The sequence below is a fragment of the Mandrillus leucophaeus genome, unplaced genomic scaffold, assembly GCF_000951045.1.
Source record: "Mandrillus leucophaeus isolate KB7577 unplaced genomic scaffold, Mleu.le_1.0 Scaffold523, whole genome shotgun sequence".
Lineage (NCBI taxonomy): Eukaryota > Metazoa > Chordata > Mammalia > Primates > Cercopithecidae > Mandrillus > Mandrillus leucophaeus.
In genome coordinates, this window is record NW_012105620.1 from 424,061 (window position 1) to 442,247 (window position 18,187).

Genomic DNA, 18,187 nt, shown 5'->3' on the forward strand with positions numbered 1-18,187 from the left:
TGGTATTCAAATGACTGAAGTTTGGGAAACACTGGTGCAAATTTAAAAGACTCTAAATCTGGGGGCTGACCACTAGAGAAGCGTTCTCTATTATGAGTAAAGATATTTAATCAGCACCTGTTCTGATTCCATGCTTACCTAGCAACTTCTTTACTAATCACTCAACTTCCCTAGTGATTGGATACTGGGAAAGGAGGTGCCATAAATAAGACATACAAGCCTTACTTGCTCCTTATTGTAAATTAATACATTGAAATTCTGGTTTAGAAATCAGTCTTGTTTGAGCTTAACTAGTGTTCCTGAGAGGTCCTGTTTGCAATCAACCAGCCTTCCTAGATGACATAACACAATCTGTGGCACCTAAACTCTGTTATCAGTGTGTTTAATGAGAGCTTAAAGTAAGTGAAGGATAAAAGTCAAACACTGTGTCAGGTTATCTTGGACAATACTTCCTTAGACTAAGGGGTCTTATTGGCCCTTTGTCACAGAACAGTGATTGACAGTGAACTATGAAATTTAGTGAACAGTCACTAGGAAAGGATAGTACCCTAGGAGGAGAAATAGTGACCAGACCCTGTCCATGAACCTTGGCCAGGAATGGATCTCTTTTTGTCTGCCTCTCTCAAGACTGAAGGATTACAGCTTTCAAATAGGAGGAAAGTCACCAGCAACTGGCTGTGAATTCAACATTGGTAATCTCTGATTGTTCATTCATTAGCCATATGACCTTGGGCAAATTATTTAATCTTTCTCTGTAAAATGGAGATAACCAGGGTCATCAGATACAGATATGGAGGTTGTATCCTGCAAAAAGGCACCAAACCAAAAGGCAAGAAATAGCTGAACCCTCCCTGCCTGCTCTCTACTGAACAAGCCGGGCACCTGCACAGCTGCATCTACTCATATGAGGCACCATTCCAATTCTCACAAAGGTTAAATTCCCTCTATTTAAAGTACTTAGAATTGTTTCTATTTCCCTGATTGGTCCCTGATTGATACAGGGGTTTTATTGGAAAACTTCTTTGCCTGAAATCTGTCTTTTGGAATTCTGAAACTTTATTATAGAGTGCCTAATAAAAAGACTATCAACTTAGGACCTCACAAGGAGTTATCCACACTTGTTCCTTCTACTTCCTCACCTTTCAATCCTCAATCCACTGCAATCTGACTTCTGTCTCATTGCTTTATTGAAACTGCTACTGGCAAGGTCACATTGACCTCCTTGTTACCCTACTGGCAGTTTTCAGTTTTTAACCTAGGGGACCTCTTAGCAGTCAGTGACACCGTTGACCACTTCTTTATGAAAATACTCTATATGTAACTAGATAGCCATATGGAACAAAACAAAGTCTGACCTGTTTCTCACATTATACAGAGTAAGAAATTCACATATAAGAACAAAAATACTATGCAAAAACTAGAAGAAAACACTGATGAATTCTTCTGTCCTTGCAAAAACTTTTCTACCTATGATTTAAAATCCCGAAGGAATAATTGTATGTAATATGACTAAGTAAAGGCTAAAAAATAAAACTTCATGGCAAAAAATAACTATAAGAAAGCCAAAAGACAAATGATAAGCTGGAGAAATATATTTTCAACATACATCCAGTAAAAAGATTAAGATCTGTAATATGGAGAGAGCTTCTAAAAGTAAAAAAGAAAAAGATTAAAAAATCTCAAGAAAAATAGGCAAGAGATATAAACAAAGAGTTCACAGAAGAAGAAAAGCAAATAGTCCTTAAATAAATGAAGAAAATCTCAACTTCGTTTTAAGAGCAATGCAAATGAAAACTACACTGAGAAACAATTTTTCACCTATTCGAATGGCAAATGTTTGATAATGCACTCTGTTAGAAAGCTGTAAAGTAATAGGCACTCACATTGCTCTTGGGAATGTACCATGGCATAACCCTGAGGGAAGGGAATTTGACAATATCTAGCAAAATTACACATGCATTTACCCTTTCATCCAGCAAACTTTCTTCTGGAAGTTATCTCAGAGATACACTGGCAAAAAACACAAAAGGATTTTACACAAAGTTATTCACTGCAGAACCAAAAGCTAAAGACTGAAAACAACCAAAAACTTCCTCAACAGCAGGGCAAAACATCTACCAATGGAATACTCTGCAGTTATTAAAAGAAAAGAGGATTATCTCTTTACACTGCTATGGAGTGATTGCCAGGATATATTATTGGAAAAAAACAAGAGTAGTGTGTCCAGTACGCTAGCTTGTATCTACAAAGACATATTTGCTCATTTTTATTAGAAGGATAAGCCAAAATTAATAAAATGGAAAGAAAAGAGGGAACCAGCAAAGGATAAGAACGTGTGCTAGGCCGGGTGCAAAGAGATTTCCCAGCCAGCAAATCTCTTTCTTACAGCAGAATGCTAGCTAACAAATGTAGAAGAACTAATAGAGGAGTTTTTTAGTTACCATTTTGCAACTATCATACTAATATTTGATTCTGGCTTATTTAAAACTAGCAGCTGAAAGTTTGATGAAAAAAGGACATTAATAAGGTCTTATATAGTGTCTCCTCATGAATTAGTTATCAATTATAAAGAAAAAATAATAACTGTACAGTGGAGAAACCTGGAAGATACTATCTTAACCAAGTGACCAAAGTTAGTAGTACTGTTCTGGTGATCTACTGCTGCATAACAAACTACTCCAAAATTTGGTGGCTTAAAACAATTTATTATTATCTTTCTTGGTTCTGTTGATTGAGGCGGCTCAGTTGGGATCTCTCATGGAGTTACATTCAGATGCTGGCTGGGACTTGATTCATCTTAAAGTTTGATATCAATTTATTTAACATTCGAGATGGCTTCTTTCTTGAGCTATCTGGTGGCTGGGATACCTAGAACAGTTGGGTGCTGGCCAGGCATCTCTCTCTCTCCAAGTGGCTAGCTTGGGCTTCCTCACAGTTGGTGGTCTCAGTCAGACTTCTTATGTTGGTGGCTTACCCCCAGAGTGAGCATTCCAACCAAGCAAACATTGCAAGGACAAAATTCCAAGAGACCAAGGCAGAAGCTGCAAGGCTTCTTCAGATCTAGTAGAAGAAGAAACAATCACATCTGCCACATTCGATTAGTTAAAAGAAAGTCATTGGGCCAGTCCAGATTCGAGGAGAGGCAACAACATAAGGCCATGAAAACTGGGGACATAGTTCACTGAAGAACTTGGAGACTAGCTATCAATGATGATCAATATGCATCATGTGCCTCCAGATGTAATGCAATAAGAAAGACACTATAACACTCATGTGCTATTTCTGCCAGAAATGTTTAACTTGAACCTCATCATGAGGAAACTTGCGATAGATTCGAATTAAGAGACATTTTACCAAATAGCCTATACTCTTCAAAAATGTCAATGTCATGCAAGACAAAGAAAGCCTAAGGAATTAATTCAGATTAAAGGAGCCTAAAGAGACATGAAGACTAAATGCATGATTAATCCTGGGTTAGATGCTGGATGAGGAAAAAAGAATGCTATAAAGGACACCATTGGAACAATTGGTGAAATTTGAGTTAGGTTTATAGATTAAATAAGAGCACTGTATCAATAAAAAATAATCTAATTGTAATAACTGTACTGTGAACATCCTTGTTTTTAGGAAATATACACTGAAGAATTTAAGGGCAGAGGCATATTGTCTGCAACTTAATCTCACGTGGTTTAGGAAAAACTGTATGAGAGAGAGAGAGAAAGCCAGGAGGGGTGAAGAAGGGAGAGAATAATAAAACAAATATGGCAAAATGATAACAATGGGTAACTCTGGGTGAAAAGTATATCGGAATTCTTTGTGCTATCTTTGCAAAATTTTTACAAGTTTGAAGTTATTTCAAATTAAAGAAAATATTTTCAAATGACCAAAACATATCAAAGATATTTTAAAATTTTATGACTTCATCATTAACGATGCAAAAAAAGGTCCAAGTCAAAACCCAAATACCTTATTGGCCACCTTTGCTGGATGCTAGGGAATCAACCAATCTTGAAAACTAGTAAAAAGAAAGAAGCGGCCGCGTGCAGTTGCTCACGCCTGTAATCCCAGCACTTTGGGAGGCCAAGGCAGGTGGATTACGAGGTCAGGAGTTCAAGACCAGCCTGGCCAATATGCTGAAACCCCGACTCTACTAAAAATACAAAAATTAGCTGGGTGTGGTGGCATGCATCTGTAGTCCCAGCTACTTGGGAGGCTGAGGCAGAAGAATCATTTGAACCCAGGAGGTGGTGGTTGCAAGTGAGCTAAGATCATGCCACTGCACTCCAGTCTGGGCAACAGAGCGAGACTCCGTCCTCCCACCCCCCAAAAAAAAAGAAAGAAGCAAATGTTTATACTACATTTGCTAAGCACACTTTATCTTGGGGTAATCAAACTGTTGAGGGAAAATTCTTCTCCTTAGAAGAATTCCAGCTAATAAACGAAAAATTCCTCTCTATTTTCTAGGCCAGGGATTGGGAAACCAAGGTCCTCAGGACAAACCTAGCCCAGCACCTGTGGCTGTAAATAAACTGGAATACAGTTGTGTTGGCCCGTTTGTGCTAATTATAACAAAAATACCTGAGACTGGGTAATTTATAAAGAACATAAACTCATAGTTCTAGAGGCTGGGAGTCCAAGATTAAGGCACCAGCAGGATCAGTGTCTGGTGAGGGCTCAGTTTCCAGTTCCAAGATGGCAACTCGTTGCTGCATCCTCTGGAGGGGAAGAACACTGTGTCCTCACATGGCAGAAGAGTAAAGAGAGCAAACCTACTCTCTCAAGCCCCTTTTATAAATGCCCTACTACATTCGTGAGGGTATAGCTCTCATAAGCATCACTTCCTAAAAAGGCCCCACTGAATTTTGGAGGTAACACGCATTCAAATCATGGCAACCGTCACCCCATTTGTTTGCATATTGTCTATACTGGTTGTATTCACACCATAAAGGCAGAATTTAGTAGTTATGACAGAGACCACATGGCTATTGGGCTTAAAATATTTACCACTGGGCTGTTTATAGAAAAAGGTTGCCAATCCTTGCTCTAGTCCAGGAGAAGAATGGCCAATGACCTCCAGTGCCCAAACTGTGAGGGCACTATTACAAACTCACAGGGACATCACAGGGTATTTTAAATTTCTGAGGAAACAACAGTGACATCTGTCAGAAGCCATGTGAACTATCAGCTTGAGGTAATTCAAAGTTTCAACATTAGAGCAAATTACATTCTTTTGACTAACCTATCTTTGCAGTCAGGTTTTCAGTGGTAGATATGGTCTCAAGAAAGCGTTGTGCAGAATCCAGTTACGAACAGGAAATGAGGGTAGTGGTGTCCCACCTGATTTCAAGGTTTCAGAAATTATGAGGTACCCAAGAGGTATAAACATCCCATTAGTAAGCGAATGTGGTTATTTAAGGATGAAATTAAAGTATTATTCTTTCTTTCAATTTATGTGTATACTTTAAAGTCGCTACTAAGTTATTAGGACATAAATACATATGTTAAAAGTAATAGCAAAAACCATAATTACTTTTGCACCAACCTAATATTAATTTGTTTGACCCTAACTACTTAATAAACAGAAATGTTAGGTACTTCTTTTGACCTATGGGAACTGAGAAAAAATTATTCAGACACTAAAGGTGCCATGAACTTCTGATCTAGTGGATGATCATCACTGGCTGCTGAAACAATTAGGTGAAAAGCAGATGAGGAACTTTGTTATAGACAATATTTGAGCCCACTGAACAGCCTTAATCTCACAAAAGAAGTCGACCCCCAGAAATCATGTGCTTCCCAAAGTGTTACAATAGAAGTACAAAATACTATCTATAAAGGCTTGATTTTAAAAAATCAAGTGTGAATATGATCAATTGTTCAACTATCCAGACTTAACTACCAGCCTACAGCAATTAGAGGGAACAGAGAATGTTAAATAACATTGCAAGGATATAATCAGCAAAATCTAGACTACAAGAAATTTTACTGGAAAAAAATACTTCAGTTTCTTTAAAAAAAAAATGTAAAGGTAAAAAAGAGGTGGTTAACTTAGGACTAAAGGGGATATAAGAAACATAACTAATTGCAATGTGTGAATCTTGTTTGGATCCTGACTCAAACCAACTGAATTAAATTACAATACAATTCAAGAATTTGTAAATTCATGATACTAAATGATACTAAGTAAATAATGTTTTAGTATGATAATTATATTGTGGTTATAATTTTTTAGATGAGTCTTTTGTTGTTGTTTTGAGACAGGGTCTCACTCTGTCACCCAGGCTGGACTGCAATAGTGCAATCTCACTGCGCCTCAACCTCCCTGGGCTCAGGTGATCCTCCCATCTCAGCCTCTCAAGTAGCTGGGACTACAGGTGTACACCAACATGCCCAGCTAGTTTTTGAATTTTTTGTAGAAACAGGGTTTCTCCATGTTGCCCAGGCTCTTCTTGAACTCCCGGACTCAAGGGATCTATCTGCCTCAGCCTCCCAACGTGCTGGGATTACAGGCATGAGCCACTGCACCCGGCCTTAAAAGAGTCTTTATCTTTTAGAAATACATACTGAGGGAGGTTCTGCCTACCCGAGGCCGAGGCCGCTGCTGTGCGGAGACCCCCGGGTGAAACCACCGTCATCATGTCTGACCAGGAGGCAAAACCTTTAACTGAGGACTTGGGGCATAAGAAGGAAGGTGAATATATTAAACTCAAAGTCATTGGACAGGATAGCAGTGAGATTCACTTCAAAGTGAAAATGACAACACATCTCAAGAAACTCAAAGAATCATACTGTCAAAGACAGGGCGTTCCAATGAATTCACTCAGGTTTCTCTTTGAGAGTCAGAGAATTGCTGATAATCATACTCCAAAAGAACTGGGAATGGAGGAAGAAGATGTGATTGAAGTTTATCAGGAACAAACGGGGGGTCATTCAACAGTTTAGATATTATTTTTATTTTTTTTCTTTTCCCTCAATCCTTTTTTATTTTTAAAAATAGTTCTTTTGTAATGTGGTGTTCAAAACGGAATTGAAAACTGGCACCCATCTCTTTGAAACATCTGGTAATTTGAATTCTAGTGCTCATTATTCATTATTGTTTGTTTTCATTGTGCTGATTTTTGGTGATCAAGCCTCAGTCCCCGTCATATTACCCTCTCCTTTTTAAAAATTACGTGTGCACAGAGAGGCCACCTTTTTCAGGACATTGCATTTTCAGGCTTGTGGTGATAAATAAGATTGACCAATGCAAGTGTTCATAATGACTTTCCAATTGGCCCTGATGTTCTAGCATGTGATTGCTTCACTCCTGGACTGTGACTTTCAGTGGGAGATGGAAGTTTTTCAGAGAACTGAACTGTGGAAAAATGACCTTTCTTTAACTTGAAGCTACTTTTAAAATTTGAGGAGGAATATCAGGTTGAAGTCAAGATGACAGATAAGGTGAGAGTAGCTAACTCCAAAGATGGCTTCACCGAAGAAAAGGCATTTTAAGATTTTTTAAAAATCTTGTCAGAAGATCCCAGAAAAGTTCTAATTTTCATTAGCAATTAATAAAACTATACATGCAGAAATGAATACAACAAAACACTGCTCTTTTTTATTTTATTTGTACTTTTTGGCCTGGGATATGGGTTTTAAATGGACATTGTCTGTACCAGCTTCATTAAAATAAACAATATTTGTAAAAATCATAAAAAAAAAGAAAGAAATACATACTGAGTTGCCAGGCACAGTAGTACATACCTATCATCTCAGCTAATTAGGAAGCTGAGGCAGGAGGATCCCTTGAGCTCAGGAGTTTGAGGCCAGCCTGGGCAACACAGATAAGTGATATCTGTGATAACACAGATAAGGCAACATCTATAAGTGATAGATACAGGGAATCTCTACCTAGTCCTTAAATGTTGGGTTTTTTTTGGAATTTGTTCTCAATTCCTGGCCCCATCCTTTCTTTGTCTTGAGTGATTTTATCTTCTCTCAGTGCACACGTGTATTAATCAAAAATGTTTTAGGGCCTCTGGCTACAATGGCACCTGCAGTAATCCCAGCACTTTTGTAGGCTGAGATGAGAGGGGTCACTTGAGGTTAGGAGTTGGAGACCAGCCTAAGCAACATAGGGAGACCTCGTCTCTACAAAAAATTTAAAAATTAGGCAGTTGTGGTGGTGTACACCCGTAATCCCAGCTAGTCAGGAAGCTGAGTAGGGAGGATCTCTTGCACCTGGGAGGTAGAGGCTGCAGTGAGCTGTGATCATGCCACTGCACTCCAGCCTGGGTGACAGAGTGAGATCCTGTCTCAAACAAACAAAAACAAAGTTTTAGTGGCTATGATGTTATGATACATACTGGTTTTTGTCCATGGTTCCTGACCCCTATCTCCCATAGTCATTGTTATAATGTTGGGGCACTTAAGGCCTTAGGAAATAGAATCTCTCTTTCTTTCTCCCATCTTCCTTTTACCTGCCCAAGCCAAGACTGTAATCTGATTGTGGGTCAAAAGACCCTTAATCCAGACAGCGCCCTACCCCACACCTTAGAGGAAAGAATACAACACAGAGAGGCCAAGAAAAGTCTGAAAAGACAAGCCTTGCTGGGTTTAAATCATATTTTCTTGTCTAGTCACATTTCCACACAGTTGTCAATCATGCCTATGCAATGAAGCCTCCATAAAAACCCAAAATGAGAGGGATCAGAGAGCTCCTGGATACCTGCACATGTGGAGGTTCCTGGAGGGTAGTGCACCCAGGGGGTACATTGAAGCTCCGTGCCCCTTCCCCTATACCTCACCCTATACATGTCTTTATTTGTATCCTTTGTAATATCCTTCATGATAAAACAGTACATATAAGTAAGTGTTTCTTTGAGTTCTGTGAGCCACTCCAGCAAATTAATTGAACCCAGAGAGGGGGTCACAGGAACCCCAACTCGAAGCTAATCCACCAGAAGTTCCAGAGGCCTGGACTTGCAACTGGTGTGGTGAGGTTGGGGGCAGTCTTGGGCACTGAGTCCTCAGCCTGTGGAATCTGTTGCTATCTCCAGTATCAGAATTGATTGGAGGACTCCCAGTTGGTGTCCACTGCAGAATTCATTGCTTGCTTGGTGGTGGGGAGAAACCCTCACACACTTGGTCACAGAAGACTTCTTCTGTGTTGATGATTGTTGTCATGGTAGCGTGACAGTAGAGGAAAAACATACTTTGAGAGTTTCTCCCAAACAGTAACAAACCTTATTCAACTCACTTTTAGAAAAAAAAAAAAAAAAAAAAACACAACAGTGAAGGAGATTTATCTTGAAAGAATACAGAATGAAGATCAGAGTTACAGGAACCAAGACCTCAGTTCTAGACTTAGTGCCACTGCTCTAGTCACTCTATCTCCATGCATTAAGCAGAGATGTCTTTGCTCTAAAGACAGGTTCTCTTTATGCTGCAGTGAAAATGATGACTACCGTCAGCCCCAGAATCACGTTCATCTAGTTTAGCCATCTGGTGAACAAATAAGCAACTCTGGGAAGAATTTTCTTTCTCTTCCTGTCTACAGACCAACTCTAGGGAAAGACTCTGATTTGCCTTTTGAGTTATGTTCCCCATATGGGAGGATGACATAGAATGACGAGGCCTGGCTAAGACCAAGGGAGAAGGGTCTACTATCAGAAGAAAGGGAAATTTTTACTGGGCACATAAGAGTAGCTATCTCAGTTCCCTGAAGAAAGCTACAGTGACCCCTTGCAATGTTGGTAACTCTCGAATGTAGAGTTTCACATCTTGCCACCCAGCAGCCCACTAGATACCTACAATCAGATGTTTTATAGCTGCTCTTCACTCAGCATTTCCAATGCTGAATTCATCCTCTCAACCTCTCCTCCCAATGTTTTCCCTCTTTATTCTCAATCTCAGTGAAGGATACTACCATTCATAGACTTGTGCAAGCCCCAAACCTGGGAATCCTATTCTTTACTCCTCAATATCCATCACTCCCCACATTCAGGTAGTAAAATCTGTCAATTCTACCTTGCTTTTCTCTGTCTTGAATATGCTAACATCTTATACGTTGAATGCTCATTTATCTGTTCCCCACTGTCACTAATGTAGTTTAGTGGTTATCATCTCTTATCTAAACTACTCCAGTATCCTTTTCTGACTTTTTGATTTAAAGTAGTACCCTCAAAGCATTATACTGTACAATGGCACCCAGTTTACTTATGTAACAGAACTTACCATAACATCTATTTATTAAATAAAATGTTCACTTTTAATTGTTATTATTATTGTGTTTCTCCTTGACTTGAATATTAGTTCCTTCTTGGAAGAGACCATGTCATTCCAATTCACTTGTAGTAGATTAGGGTGTCTAAATCAACTCAAACTGGTGTGGTGAGGTGCGGGGCAGACTTGGGGACTGAGTTTTGTCCAACTAAGCAGGCACAGAGTTTTTTACACACAGAGTTTTTTACAACTTATATTTATTGCTAAATAAATACGAATTTTCCTCTTAACAAGCAGGCATAAAGTTTTTTACAACTCATATTTTATACTTTTATATTTTTACAACCTATATTGCTAAATAAAAAACAAAAAACAAAAAACTCTATGCCTGCTTAGTCAGACAAAAATTACCATTAAACAGGTAGATTTTGTTAGAGGAAGGAAATGATTGGAGAAAAAGTGTGGCACTCAAATTTTTCCCTCTATTAATCTTTTTTTAAGATTAATTTACATTTTATTTTATTCTATTTTATTTTATTTTATTTTATTTTATTTGTTGAGGCAGAGTCTTGCTCTATTGCTCAGGCTGGAATGCAGTGGTGCAATCTTGGCTCACTGCAACCTCTGCCTCCCGGGTTCAAGCAATTCTCCTGCCTCAGCCTCCCGAGTAGCTGGGACTACAGTTGTGCGCCACCAGGCCTGGTTAATTTTTGTATTTTTAGTAGAGATGGGGTTTCACCATGTTGGCCAGGCTGCTCTCGAGCTGCTGGCCTCAAGTAATCCACCCACCTCGGCTTCCCAAAGTGCTGGGATTATAGGTGTGAGCCACAGGGCCCCCACTGTCCCCCCAATTAAACTTACCGTGTTTCATTAACCTTCTTGAATCTGAAGTTTTATTTTTCACAACATTAGGGGAATTTTCCAGCTTTTATTTTTATTTATTTATTTTTTTGAGACAGAGTCTCACTCTGTCACCCAGGCTGTAGTGCAGTGGTGCAATCTTGTCTCACTGCAACCTCTGCCTCCTGGGTTCAAGTGATTCTCCTGTCTCAGCCTTCTGAGTAGCTGGGATTACAGACATGCACCATCATGCCCAGTCAATTTTTTGTATTAGGTTGTATGGGGTTTTACCATGTGGGCCAGGCTGGTTTCGAACTCCTGACCTCAGGTGATCCACCCGCCTCAGCCTCCCAAAGTGCTGGGATTACAGGCATGAGCCACAGGCCCCAGCTGTCCCCCCAATTAATCTTAATGTGTTTCCTTAACCTTCTTGAATCTGATGTTTTATTTTTCACAACATTAGGGGACTTTCCCAGTTTTTATTTCTTCAAATATTCTCTCTCTCCTCATTTTCTAGGAAAATAATTTCATTTATGTTCGAACTTTTTATATTGTCCCATATCAAAAGGGTCCCTCAGGCTATTTTTTCCAACTATTTACTTCACTGTTGTTCAGATTATATAATTTCTGTTGATTTATCTGCAAGTTTACTGACTCTTTTCTGTCACTTCGATTCTGCTGTTAAGCCTATTCACTAAAAAGGTGAATTTTAAAGTTCAGATATTAAAATTTTCAGGGATTTTTTGTATGTGTATAACATCTGGTTTTTAGTTCTCTGCTAATATTTCCTACTTTTTCATCATTGTGATCTTATTTCCCTTTACATCCTTGACTTAGTTTAAATAGCTACTTTAAAATCTCTGTCTACTAATTCAAACATCTGGGCATCTTAGAACTGGTCTCTCTGTTAGTTGTCTTTTCTCTTCAAATTGGGGTGTTTGGCTGGGCGCGGTGGCTCACGTCTCTAATCCCAGCACTTTGGGAGGCTGAGGTGGGGGGATCACCTGAGGTCAGGAGTTCAAGACCAGCCTGACCAACAAGGTGAAACCCTATCTCTACTAAAAATACAAAAATTAGCCAGGTGTAGTGGTGGGCGCCTGTATTTCCAGCTACTCAGGAAGCTGAGGCAGAAGAATCACTTAAGACCAGGAGGTGGAGGTTGCAGCAGTGAGCTGAGATCATGCCACTGCACTCCAGCCTGGGTGACAGAGTGAGACACTATCTTAAAAAAAATAAAAGTCTCATCTGAGACAAGGCAAGTCCCTTCCACCTATGAGCCTATAAAATCAAAAGCAAGTTAGTTACTTCCTACATACAATGGGGGTGCAAGCATTGGGTAAATACAGCTGTTCCACATGGAAGAAATTGGCCAAAACAAAGGGGCCACAGGCCCCATGAAAGTTCAAAATCCAGCAGGGAAGTCAAATTTTAAAGGTCCAAAATTATCTCCTTTGACTCCATGTCTCACATCTAGGTCATGCTGATGCAAGAGGTAGGTTCCCATAGTCTTGGGCAGCTCCACCCCTGTGGCTTTTCAGGGTACAGCCTTCCTCCCAGCTGCTTTCATGGTCTGGCATTGAGTGTCTGTGGCTTTTTCAGGCACATGATGCAAGCTGTCAGTGGATCTACCATTCTGGGGTCTGGAAGATGGTAGCTCTCTTCTCACAGCTTCACTAGGCAGCGCCCCAGTAGGGAGTCTGTGTGGGGGCTCCCACTCCACATTTCCCTTCCACACTGCCTTGGCAGAGGTTCTACATGAGCACCCCCACCCCTGCAGCAAACTTTTGCCTGGGCATCCAGGTGTTTCCATACATCCTCTGAAATCTAGGTAGAGGTTCCCAAACCTCAATATTTGACATCTGTGCACCCGCAGGCTCAGTACCACGTGGAAGCTGCCAAGGCTTGGGGTTTCCACCCGCTGAAGCCACAGCCTGAGCTGTACCTTGGCCCCTTTTAGTGACCGCTCCAGAAGAAGTGGCTGAGATGCAGGGCACCAAGTCCCTATACTGCACACAGCATGGGGACCCTGGGCCCGGCCCACAAAACTATTTTCTCCAAGGCCTTGGGCCTGTGATGGGAAGGGCTGCCATGAAGGCCTCTGACATGCCCTGGATACATTTTCCCCATTGTCTTGGGGATTAACATTCTGCTCCTTGTTACTTATGCAAATGTCTGCAGCCAGTTTGAATTTCTCCTCAGAAAATGGGATTTTCTTTTCCATTGCATTGTCAGGCTACAAATTTTCCAAACTTTTGTGCTCTGCTCCCCTTATAAAACTGAATGCTTTTAACAGCATCCAAGTCACCTCTTGAATGCTTTGCTGCTTAGAAATTTCTTCTGCCAGATACCCTAAATCATCTCTCTCAAGTTCAAACTTCCACAAATCTCTACGGCAGGGTCAAAATGCCACCGGTCTCTTTGCTAAAACATAACAAAAGTCACCTTCGCTCCAGTTCCCAACAAGTTCCTCATCTCCATCTGAGACCACCTCAGCCTGGACCTTATGTCCATATCGCTATCAGGCTTTTGGTTAAAACCATTCAACAAGTCTCTACGAAGTTCCAAACTTTCCCACATTTTCCTGTCTTCTTCTGAGGCCTCCAAACTGTTCCAGCCTCTGCCTGTTACCCAGTTCCAAAGTTGCTTCCACATTTTCAGGTATCTTTTCAGCAGCGCCCCACTCCACTGGTGCCAATTTACTGTATTGAGTCCATTTTCACACTGCTGATATAGACATATCTGTGACTGGGCAATTTACAAAAGAAAGAGGTTTAATTGGACTTACAGTTCCACATGGCTGGGGAGGCCTCATAATCATGGCAGAAGGCAAGGAGGAGCAAGTCACATCTCATGTGGATGATGGCAGGCAAAGAGAGAATGAGAGAGAAGCGAAAGTAGAAACCCCTTATAAAACCATCAGATCTCATGAGACTTACTACCACAAGAATAGTATGGGGAAAACTGCTCCCATGATTCAATTATCTCCCACCAGGTCCCTCCCAAAACACGTGGGAACTATAGGAGTACAATTCAAGATGAGATATGGGTGGAGACACAGAACCAAACCATATCATACACTTTGCTGTTCTTGGGAGGCGGTGGTGTCATATAAATGTCTGTTAGAGCTAGTTGGTTTATGTGTTGTTTGAGACTTCAACTTTTTTGTTGATCTTCTATCTGGGCCTTTATGGAATGCAAGGTGTTGAATTCTTCAACTATTAGGGTAGCACTGTCTAAAATTACATCTTTATATATTATGTGCTCGTTAATATAGATTTATAATTATTCTTTTATGCATTTATTTTTTAAATCCTTTTTCTTAAAAAAGAGGAATTACAAACCCAAAAATAAAAAACTACTTACTTTTAATTTCACCTATGTAGTTATCTTTACTGATGTTCTTCTCTATTTCTTCATATGGCTTTGAGTTACTCTCTCCTAGCCTCTTTTCAGGCTGAAGGACTTCCTTTAGTATTCCTTGTAGTTATGAACTCCCTCCTTTTTTGTTGTTCTAGGAACATATTTATTTCTCCTTCATTTTTTAAGGATACTTTTGCCAGATTCATGATTCTTTTTTGGCTTTTATTCGCAGCACTTATGTCATTCCACTGCCTTCTGAGCTCCATGGTTTCTGATGATAAGTCTACTGTTACTCTTAATGAAGATTCCTTATACATGACCAGTCATTTCTCTCTTGCTGTTGTCAAAATTCTTTGTTTTTGTCTTTTAACAATTTAATCACAATTTGTCTTGGTGTAGATCCCTTTCAGTTTATCCGCCCTGAAGTTCACTGAGCTTCTTAGATGTGTAGATTCCTGTCTTTCATTAAATTTGGTAATTTTTCAGCTATTATATCTTCAAATATTCTTTACACTCCTTTCTTTTCTCCTCTCCTTTTGGAATTCCCACTATGCAAATGTTTGCTTGATGGTGTCCCACAATCCTTACAGGTCTTATTCATTTTTCTTATTTTTTCTTTCTGTTCCTCAAACTGTATACTCTTGATATATCTTCAAATTCCCCAATCTTTCTTCTGCCTGCTCAAATCCACTATTGAACCCCTCCAGTGAACATTATATTTCAACTATTGTGCTTTTCAACTCCAGCAACTCTATTTGGTTTCTTTTTATAATTTCTACCTCTTTAACAGTAACCTCTATTTATTGAACAATTCACTTTTCCTGGTTTCCTTTAGTTATTGTCTATTATTTTCTTTGTTCTTTGAGCATACTGAAGGCAATTGACAATGTCTGGGCTTCCCAAAGGAATGTTCTTTAAAAATTTTTTCCTTGTAAATAAGCCATACCTTCTTGTTTCTTTGCATGCTGCATAATTTTTGTTGTTGAAAATTGGACGTTTTGTTTATAATGTGATAATTCTGGGTATCTGTTCCTCCCACTCCCTACCAGGGTTTGTTGTTGTTGTTTATTTCTTTTATTAAAAGTCTGGAACCAAAAAATAAAAAGATAAAAGCCCAAAATGCGAGAAAACACTCCCAGTCTTTGCCAGTTAGCTGTGTTGCAGCACCCCTTCAATGCTCAAATAAGTAGTTTACAATGCCGCCTTAGCCTTCACTTCCTGCTTGCATGAAGGCTAAAGGTCAGTCAGAGGTGAGAGTTTACGGTGTTCTTAGGTTTTTTCTGAGTATGCATCCAGACCAGGGCATGCCGATGGCCTTCTAGATTCCCCAGAAAAAAATGAAGCTTTCCAAAGCCCTTATTCCCCCAAGTATCTCCTTCTCCAGCCTCTTCCTTCCCAGGATTTTTGTCTGTTTATTGCTTGCCCTGGCTTTCATACCATGCTTTCTGTGACACTGGCTGTTTGCCTCTAATGTTTTTGACAAACACTGCCTGGGAAGCTGCCTGAGCCCTGAGGAAGCTCTGAGGCAGGTGAAACAAAGGCAAGCCCTTGAGTTGAACCTTCAGGAAACCATCAGAGAGGTCAAAACACACCTACAATTCCTTGAGGATAAGGTCCATAGTGCTCCCTCTGGAGCCAGCAACCCACACCAGGGATGTGGCTGCCATCTTAAAGGCCACTGCCAGCTTGAAGAGTAGATGACCACAGAACTCTCTTACAAAAATTCAGCAGTTTTTTCTTCATTACATGTTCTCCTGGCTTTTGTGAGGTGTTTTTTTTTTTGAAATCAGTTTCAGAGTTTCCAAAAAAGGTGCTTCTGACAGTTTTGCCAGCTTATTCATTTTTTAGTTCCCTACTGTTTTCCCATTTTTTGCTGACATAATTTCATACTATTTACTTTTGTGTTTCCCAGCCTTGCTTGAAATTATTTTCTGAGCCTGGAATGCAGCGAAAAAAGAAAGCTTGCTATCACTGAAACTACCAAAAGAATGTATTACTGACTTGTGTTACTTGACTGGCCCTGACTTGAAGGCAGGGCCAAAGAGCAGTTCAAAAAGTTTTTGAACAATAATACCATCAGCAAAACAACTTTTATCTCCCTTAAAGACAACATTCATTAAATCGTTTGCCTTGCATTTGTCAAGCCCTCCATAACAGATGCAATGTTTGAGAGCACACAGGCTTTGGGATAAGATCTTAGCATGAATTCCAGATCCTCTGCCACTTAGTAGTTGTTTGGCATTGTACAAGGCACTTAAATTCTCTGGGACTATTTCCTTATCTGTAAGACAGGAAAAATATACATTTCTAGAGCTGTGATAAAGACTTAAAGAGATATTATCATTTCCAGAACTGTGGTAAAGACTTAAAAAGATATACACGTAAAATTCTTGGCATTCAATGTTAGCTATTTGTTAAATTTGAATTTTTATTCTGTCTCCCATGCCGGAGTGCAGTGGCACAAACTCAGCCCATTGCAACCTCTGCCTCCTGGGTTCAAGCGATTCTTCTGCCTCAGCCTCCAGAGTAGCTGGGATTACAGGCACACCCACCATGCCTGGCTAATTTTTGTATTTTTAGTAGAGACGGGTTTCACCATGTTGGTCAGGCTGATCTCAAACTCCTGACCTTGTGATCTGCCCTCCTCAGCCTCCCAAAGTGCTGCAATTACAGGTGTAAGCCACCGTGCCCAGTCTAAATTTGAATTTTCAAGTTTAGGTGTTTTGTTTTGTTTTGTTTTGTTTTTGAGACAGGGTCTTGCTCTGTCATCCAGGCTACAGTGCAGTGGCACCATCACAGCTCACTGCCGCCTTAACTCCTGGCCTCAAACAATCCTCCTGCCTCAGCCTCCCAAGTAAGCTTGACTACAGGCAGGTGCCACCCTCCCTAGTTAATTTTTTGAATTCTTTTGTAGAGATGGGGTCTCCCTATGTTGCCCAGACTGGTCTCCAACTCAAGTGGCCTCAAGTGATTCTCCCACCTCAACCTTCCAAAATGCTGGGATTACAGGCATAAGCCACGGAGCTGGCCTAAATTTTGAGTTTTTGTCTGGCATTACAGACACTGTTTTTTTCTGGTTTTAACAGAAAAAAGAAAAACAAACAAAAAGAGCTACTGGCTTCCTTTGTAAGAAGAGCTTAGGGTTGCCACATGCTTTTCAGGGACTGGCCTTGAACTGATTTTCATAACAAACACAATAATTTTACTTAGACTGTATGTTTACTTGGGGAGGTTTTGGGGAAAATTGCTGGGTATGTGGGGTGGGCCTCTAAAATCCTTGTAAAGCCGCTTTTAGCCTAGAGACTAACTTGCAAACACAGTTTTAAAAAACAAACCCAAATATCTAGACGACGGAGGGAGCATGCCAACTCAACAGTTTTTTCAAACCAGCTTCCCTTTGCGTCTGTAGGGTCCAAGGACGTAACTAGATCACACAACACGCGCCAGGAAAGCCCAAAAGAGGGGTGATCCCTCGATGGAGGTGCCGCATCAGCGTTTTCTCACGTGGCCTCCGGGGCTCTATGAATGGCAAGAGATCGCATTCCTTCTACTATCCCTCCCGGCTGACTGGAGCAAACTCCGGGCTGCAGTTCCGACCAGACTTGCCTACCTAGGCGGGCCGGCTGCCCAGTCTCCTGAAGCCTTGGGGCTGGGCCCTGCGGTGATGGGCGTTCTGGCCGTCGCAGAGCCCTCTGGGAGTTGTAGTCCGTAGCGGCGAGAGGTTTGACAGCGACCGCCGGCTTGGCGCATTCAGAACTCCAACCCCCGCCGGCCCCCGCGGCCT

The 18,187-nt window shown here is 40.6% G+C and overlaps 1 pseudogene across 1 annotated transcript; it reads left to right on the plus strand.

The window, feature by feature from the left end:
- The first annotated feature begins 6,569 nt into the window (after window positions 1-6,569).
- LOC105551497 lies at window positions 6,570-7,694 on the plus strand (annotated as a pseudogene). Its single transcript, XR_001007868.1, has one exon. The product of XR_001007868.1 is annotated as a small ubiquitin-related modifier 1 pseudogene (transcript).
- The last annotated feature ends 10,493 nt before the right edge of the window (window positions 7,695-18,187 follow it).